Here is a 7,702-nt window from a genome sequence, read left to right as displayed (position 1 = left end):
GAGTAAAAAATCAAAGAATTGTCGGGAGGCGCCTATACCTGCAAAACAACGGTAACTCTGGGTGGATGGAGCTATGCCTCCGACGATCAAGTTAGAACGTGATGGAGTGAGTAAAAAGTGAAGAAAAAGATAAAAGCGAGATCTTCTCTGATTCTGATATTAGAATATTTTCTGATGTAAGAGAATGATAGGGGAATTGTAATAAATTCAATATGTCCCACAAATGGGGGAAATCTCCCTATTTATAGGTTCATTAAGGAAAGGTGTGCCCTTACGTAGGCCATTTCACCTAGATTATGTGGGCTACTCGCACTTTTGGTGGCTTTTCAGGAATTAGGCCTATGAAGGCCGCCATTCCTTCTGATGAAATTGGGTTTCACGTGTCATCTTGCTAATGGCCCAATCTAGACCAATACTGGGTGGACACGTTTCCTATTCTCATTAGGCAACGTGGAGGGGTAATTTACCTAGAACAGCACCCTGTGCGACTTAGAGTATTGCGCATGCCACATGACGGAACGGCTCTAAAACCCTAAACCTAGATCCCTACATCTATAAATAGGGATCTTCGTACAGCATTACGAGGACCGAAAAATCAGAATTAAAACCCTAGCATTCTCAAAATCCTAATCTCTCTACTTTTCTTCCTATCATACTACTTTTCTTCTCTATTTTTTAAATACTTTTAAAACCTAATTAAATCCATTGAAGTCCTTGTAGGTATGAATAATAAAGAAGGTCCATAAACTCATTTAATGGAGATTTAACATAAAAAAAACGGTTAGTTTCCTGAGCACTTAGATTAATCACTTTTATTGTGTAAATAACTTAAATTGATTAATTAGTGTTATTTGATCACTTTAAAAAAACTTTAAATTATTTAATTCACATAATATTTTTTTTCGTTAAAAAAGACGAGAATTTGATAATTAGTTGTTGTTTTATCACTTAAGTCTAGGAAAATATTGTTTATTTTGTTCTTTTCACGAATATTGATTACATAACGAGTAATGATTTTTGTAATGTAATTTGTACGTGATTATTGCTTGTAAATAAAATTAACTAACTTACTCTTTAGGGGTCACGTTGCATATATATATATTATTTGGTAATGAATTGTGAAAAAAGGAAGAGCTAGTAGAGGCCCTACTAGGGCTAAGATAGCGATTCCCCTTTAAAGGGAACGTTATCTTAGTACCCTTGCTCCCGAACTCATTTTTGTTTTATGTAGACCAGTTTGGGCATGGTTAAAGTTACGATTTGTTCTAATTATCCCTTGAACACTACTTGGGAGAAAGGCATGAACGAGGTTTATGAATTTTCCAAAAACTGATTGGCGACTCCTTCTTGTTTCTTACAAAAAACTGTGATGAGAGTATCTTTCTAATTCAAGGTCTCCCAAAAAGTCATGAATTTATATCCTAATACTCCTTAACAAGTGTAAAGTTCTAGGCTTTTAAAGGTCAATGGGCATCTAAGGAGAAGGGTCCCTTTCGATGGGAACACCCTCTTTAAGGTGGCGACTCCACTGGGGACTTAGAGGCTACAAGATTAGTTCTTAGTTATGGTCCATGGTTTCCAACACTAGGTTACCTATGAATTGTAACGATGGCTAACTTGGATACTCTCTAGTTAGAGAGCGAGACTTGAATGCAAAATATCTTCCTTTTCACAAAAGTAAAAACCAAACAAGCAACATTGCATCATGCATAATCATAGAACACTTTAACCACTATGATTGGTTCATTGATTAGGGGCTTCCAACAACAGGTTTCCATCCTGAAATCAATAACAATCGTCCCACCCATATCGCCAATAAAATGTTGGGAGGGCTATGTCATGGGTCAACACGTTGAGCGTTGATTCATGCATTGTTTTTTAAGATATGGTACCTTTGGACACCCAAGCCTTGACCTTAGAATAACATTGAATGCTTTGACGGTTCCTTTTATGTGCTTATGTGACTACATGGATATGTGTTTCGTTTCTAATCTAACTAATTCCAACTTGTTACCTACATATATAATAAAAAAAATAAAAATCGCAAAAATTATGGTTTAACAAATAATAAAAAATAAACAAATTAAAAAAAAATGTTTTTTATCATTTTTTTTGCGTTTTTGCAAAAAAAAAATAATAAAAAAATTATCGAACCTACCAGAGGGCATGCGCAACAAGCGCAATTTCAGAAGTTGCGCTCGTCACCTCTGCGAAACTCTGTGTCTTGCACGCGCCCACTACTCAACATTGACTTTGACTCGTTACGAGCAATATCATATGGAGAAAACGATTTTACCACTTCGAGGTTAATCGTTAAGTAGGTGCTAAAAATATCTCTTTGGCTAACAAAATTGTCTAACTTAGTTACCTTTACTTTGATCGTCGTTTTCGTTTTTTTCAAAAAAATATCAAAAAAATGTTTTTTTTAATCGTTTTTTTTTGCGTTTTCAAAAAATTAAAAAGTAAAAAAAAATATTAATAATAAAAAAAAGCATGTGGTAGATGCTACTCTTGAAGTTGCACTTTCTACCTTAGTACAAGACAGAAAATTGCGTGCGATACTATTTTTTATTATGATGATTCGTTTACATATTTTATGATCAAACTAATGACATTACATCTTATGAGGTTCGTCATTAGAAGTTCGCATCCCTTAATAGGACGTCATCAATATGTTTATTCTTAAACGTGCCTATTTTCGTCTTCATCGTGTTTTAGTTGTAATTGATCAACCTTGATTTAAGAGTATCATTTATTTACGCCTTCTATGGTTTGAAAAGAAAATTTCGAGAACCTTACTTTGGATGTTCGCCTCACAAAAAAACAAAAAAAAAAAAGAAAAGAGAGAGAGAGAAATAAAATGGAAAAAAAAAGAAAAAAATCATTCTTAAAAAAAAGGGTATGATACCAAAAAAATTATTATTTTTCAAAAAAAAAGAGAAGATAATGAATGATATAAAACCGAGAAAATTATTTATTTATTTCTTGGATTTTACATTCGGAGGCAATCATTCTATTCAAGCAAATAGTAATATATTATCTTTTAAAGATGAGCAATATGAAAATAATAATTGAAAAAATGATATAGATCTCTATTGCAATCTAAATGATCAACAAATACCATAGTATATTTGATCATTTCATGGAGTACGTTGGGGTTGATTAATATTCCTAAGAATTTAATGAATATTTTCAATCCAACTTTCTTGTCTTTCTATTCTACATTTTTTGAAAACAATTCATTTAAAGTAAAATCCTTAGATGATTACCTTGTTGAAGTCAACAAAAATCATGACATTCCATTAATGATTGTTTGTGAATTTTTTTTTACATTCTTCATCAACAAAATTGCTTAAAGTGAATTTGTATTACAAGGATTAAAATAAAAAGAAATAAAACAATCATTTAGACTTTTATTCGTTGTTTGAATGCTTGGCAGAAAAGGTTTAAGTGAATGCGCTCAATTTCTCATGATACACTTTACTAGATCATCTTCCACAATCATGTACTAGTCCAATCATGGGTGACAAAACAACATTGGAGAAACTTAGAGAGGAAATCAAAAACCTAAAGGCCCTAGAGAAGAAGAAGCCCAAATGAAGGCTAATAAAAAGAAACAACGGCTAAAATAAAAGCATATTAAGAAAAAAAAAACGCTCTACAAGAAAAAGTAAGAGCCAAAAGAGTAGAGGCCTTGGAGAAACTTATCCGTCGAGCTAAATCAGGGAATAAGTACTTCAATTATGAGCTTGCACCACAACTAGTGGCAAGACTCTCCTAGAAAAGTTCTTTACTACGGATTTGCCAACCTGTAAGGTTACAGACAATCTAAGGACTCACATAATGAGCTTTATTGGAATTATGGCATTGAAAGGGGTTGAGCCAAGCCTATATGCATGTACATTTCCTCTTTCATTGGACCCAACTGATAGATCATGGTTTTATAACGTCGATGCAAAACAAACTTCCACTTAGAGTGACATTGTAAAAGCGTTTTTAACCCAATACGGAGATAACATTGAGCTCACAACTACCTTACGCGATCTCGAATTGCTTAAGCAAGGGGAAGAAGAAGGCTTCATTGACTTCTTTTCCAGGTGACGATCAATGGTTTCTCTTATTTCACAAAGTCCTCCGGATTTTGAACTATTCCCAAAGTTCATAGGCAATATGTCTCCACCATACAAGTATGTAGGGAATATTTCAAGCATAACCCGGAACTTTAACCCCACTGTGATCATACACTTAAGTATGGTGGCGTCCAAAGGGAAGGAAGCTAGAGCAAAAGAGTCTCCAATAAGTTTTAGGAACTTGTAAACCGTTCACAAGGTGAAGGTTACACCCCTTAACGATCCAGGAGATCGTTAACTCTAATATATCTAGACTGGGAGTTCGAGGATGAAGGTACAAATCCAACCTAAAAGAGATTAAACTAGCCCTAATAATAGGCCTCTACATATTCTTCTTGTATTCATGTGCGCTTTTTTACTGACATGCAATCATTAGGTTAACCCTAAACCAGTTAAATCTATTTTGGTTGAATAATAATTCACAAACAAAAATATCATTGGCGATCACATGAATTATAATCATATCAAAAACAAGATTATTAATTTTATTATTATTCAGCATTATTACAAGTACCAATTCCCTTTAAACATTCATAAAAGGCGTGATCAAGCAATAATATAAATATATAATCAAGCAACATGATAATAGTCATCATAACAATCAACATCACAATAATACCATCATTAAAGCTTTATAATAATAGTAAGATCCTAGTCATGATTCTAACAAGATTAATAACAAACCCTAGAATGTCACTAAACAACAAAAATTAAATCTCTAACCCTAACATGATATTAGGAAAGAAAATAGGAAGCATCACATAAATCATATGATATAAGAAACTGAACATGATACTAGGAAGCAATAAAACATCCTAATGATACTAGGAATCAAAGTAATAATCTAAACATGATTTCTATATCATAATATCAATAAAACAATTAAATTACTTACTTCAATGCCTCGTATCTCTTGCTATTAGCATAATACACACGTTAGTAACTTCAAGGAAAAGTATAAATCAAAATAATTAAATTAAATAATTGAATAGAGATTTGAGACCAAACCCTCAGAAATATCAAACCATTCACGTCTAGGGCGAAGGAAAATTCGAACTTGGCTAGTTTTAACTAGTTCTAATGTAAGAGGAATTGTGTTTGTAAAAGGCTAGGCTAGAAAGAGGAAGAGAGAGAATAATCTTTAGCTTAGAGAGAGAAGAGAATTAGAGAATTCTGGTTGAGAGTTTATTTAATACGAAGGTCCAAGGACCCTATTTATAATAAAATAGTCCGGAATTCATAGAAAATAATTAGGGTTTGTAAAGGAATAAAACTACTCTCTATCTCTAGCGACAGAGCTCGTCGCCAGGCGGTGCAAGACAGTTTTTTCTGATTTTGATTTTATCATATCTTTTGATCCCAAATTCCGAATAAGTCATATAATATGTCGTGGGAAATATATCGAATTCTTTTTTCCAACCCAATTAAAATCAAATTAAAATCTTTTGTAGATAAAAAGATATGGCTGAAATAGCGGAAGGGTGTCAGTTTTGGATAGAATTTTGTACTCCATTCTTTTGTTTTTTTTAGTTATAGCTCAGAATTAATATTATAATATATCATTGGAAATAAAATTTCAAGATCTATCAAACCATATAAAATTTGTATAAATATTATGAGGCACAAAAATAATATCTGACTGTCTTGGAACATCTTTATATTCTAATAGATTTAAGATATAAAAAAAGGAAAGTTTTATCGAATTTAGAACTCTTTGATTTTATCTTTTCAAAAAAGATGATTAAGATCTTTTAGAAACTTATGGAAGTTTCTATTTGATTCTAATTAGTTAAAGAATAGGATTAAACCTTTGGACCCTCCACATGATCCATGGGCCGTAGGTAAAATCCGGTTTTGTCCCGGTTTAGTATTTTGGCCATAACTTCCTCATTATTCATCGGAATTGTGGTAATAATATATCGTTGGAAAGGTCTTTTCAACCCCATCTAACTACACTTTTATTAGACCCATATCATTGACTAAACTAAACTTAAATGTATGTTTTTCATAAATAGGGTAAGAAAAAAAATATTTTTTAAAAACAGAAAGAAGAGATATTTTTATAAAAACATTCTCATCACATGACTTTTCACACTTTCGCTTTTTTCGCTCATCATTCAACGCGAAAAGTGTTCATCACTGGGTTTGATTTTTGGGAAACACAATTTGGTGTCTACAAAAGCCCCCACTTTGACTATGTTTTGAGAAACTTATGTTTCTAAAACAAACGTAAAAGTATCAATACGGACAGAGAATGATTCAGAACGTTCAGCGATCCTAAAAAATTCTTTAGGGGTAACCAATTTTTGTTGCATTTGTCGTGGTGACAACCTTCAACAAGCTAGGGAACGCCATCTTGCTGTTTTGATGTTCACTCGTCTTTGAACAATGATTTTTGACGATTTTCCTCAGGCTATGGGATACTGCTGAAAACTGCTACGCTTGTAACTGCCTCCAATTTCCGATGTGATAGTCTTCTTCAAGCCGGAGAATACTACCAAAGATTGCTTTGCCTAAAACGACCTTCTAAGACCATCTTCCGCAAACCAGGGAACATGATCAAAGATTGCTCCGCCTGAAGCCATCCTCAGTTGTTGCGATAAAATTACGGAGAAAATCACCAAAGATCAACGCTTGTTAATCCTTAATGCTGCTTGAATTTTGCTATTGATGCTTTGGGTGATGATAATCCTCTTTTCTTCAAGAACAGTTGTCAATACGACTCTTGTATGATGTATGACAATCCGATTTAGGGAAAGTTGTCAATGCTTACATAACATTCTAGCCTTGGAAATGTTGCCACAATGAAGCGACAATCCGTATCTTGGAAAATTTGTCAAAATCCAATTTTTGGGAAAAGTTACCAATGTTCGTAACAATTTGTTATAAGAATCTTGCCAAGATCGACAACCTACACCTTTGAGTATAACTCTTGAAAGAAATCCACCTTAGGAATTTGCCAATGCTATGCAACAAACCTATTAGGAAAATATTGCCAAAATTTATAATCCGTGTCTTTGGAACATTTGCAAAAAAGAGTCAACAGACAATCCACTTTGGGAAAATTTGCCACTTACTGAAATGAATGACAATCCACGTTGAGGAACCTTTGCTGAAATTTATGATGAATATAGACCTACAACACTCCTTTGGGTAATTTTTCCATAGGGAACTGTGTGTATGACAATCCAATCTTGGAAAACATGCCAAAGATGACAATCCGAACTTGGAAAAAATACCCAAACAGAGCAGGAGCACGACATTCCACGGTTGGAAACTTTGCTAGAGATGACAATCTAATGTTGGAAAAATTGTCGTTGAAGAAGATGCGCGACAATCCATATTTTGGAAATATTGTCAGTTGGGGATGACAATCCAATCTTGGAAAAATTGTCGTATAAGTGCTCGCTTTTAAACCGATGCGTTGGTGTTTGTAATGAGCCAATGCTTAGGTACTTATGCTAAGTGAGATGATTGTCGTCAGGTCAATCACCAACTGCGATTGTAATCGAGCCGAATACTAATCATGTAAATTTGCTTATAGGGGCTAACTAGCGTACCAAGGAACCCAA

Source organism: Chenopodium quinoa, unplaced genomic scaffold (assembly GCF_001683475.1).
Source record: "Chenopodium quinoa cultivar QQ74 unplaced genomic scaffold, ASM168347v1, whole genome shotgun sequence".
Taxonomy (NCBI): domain Eukaryota; kingdom Viridiplantae; phylum Streptophyta; class Magnoliopsida; order Caryophyllales; family Amaranthaceae; genus Chenopodium; species Chenopodium quinoa.
The sequence above is the reverse complement of the archived record's forward strand: the minus strand, read 5'-3'. Positions refer to the sequence as shown.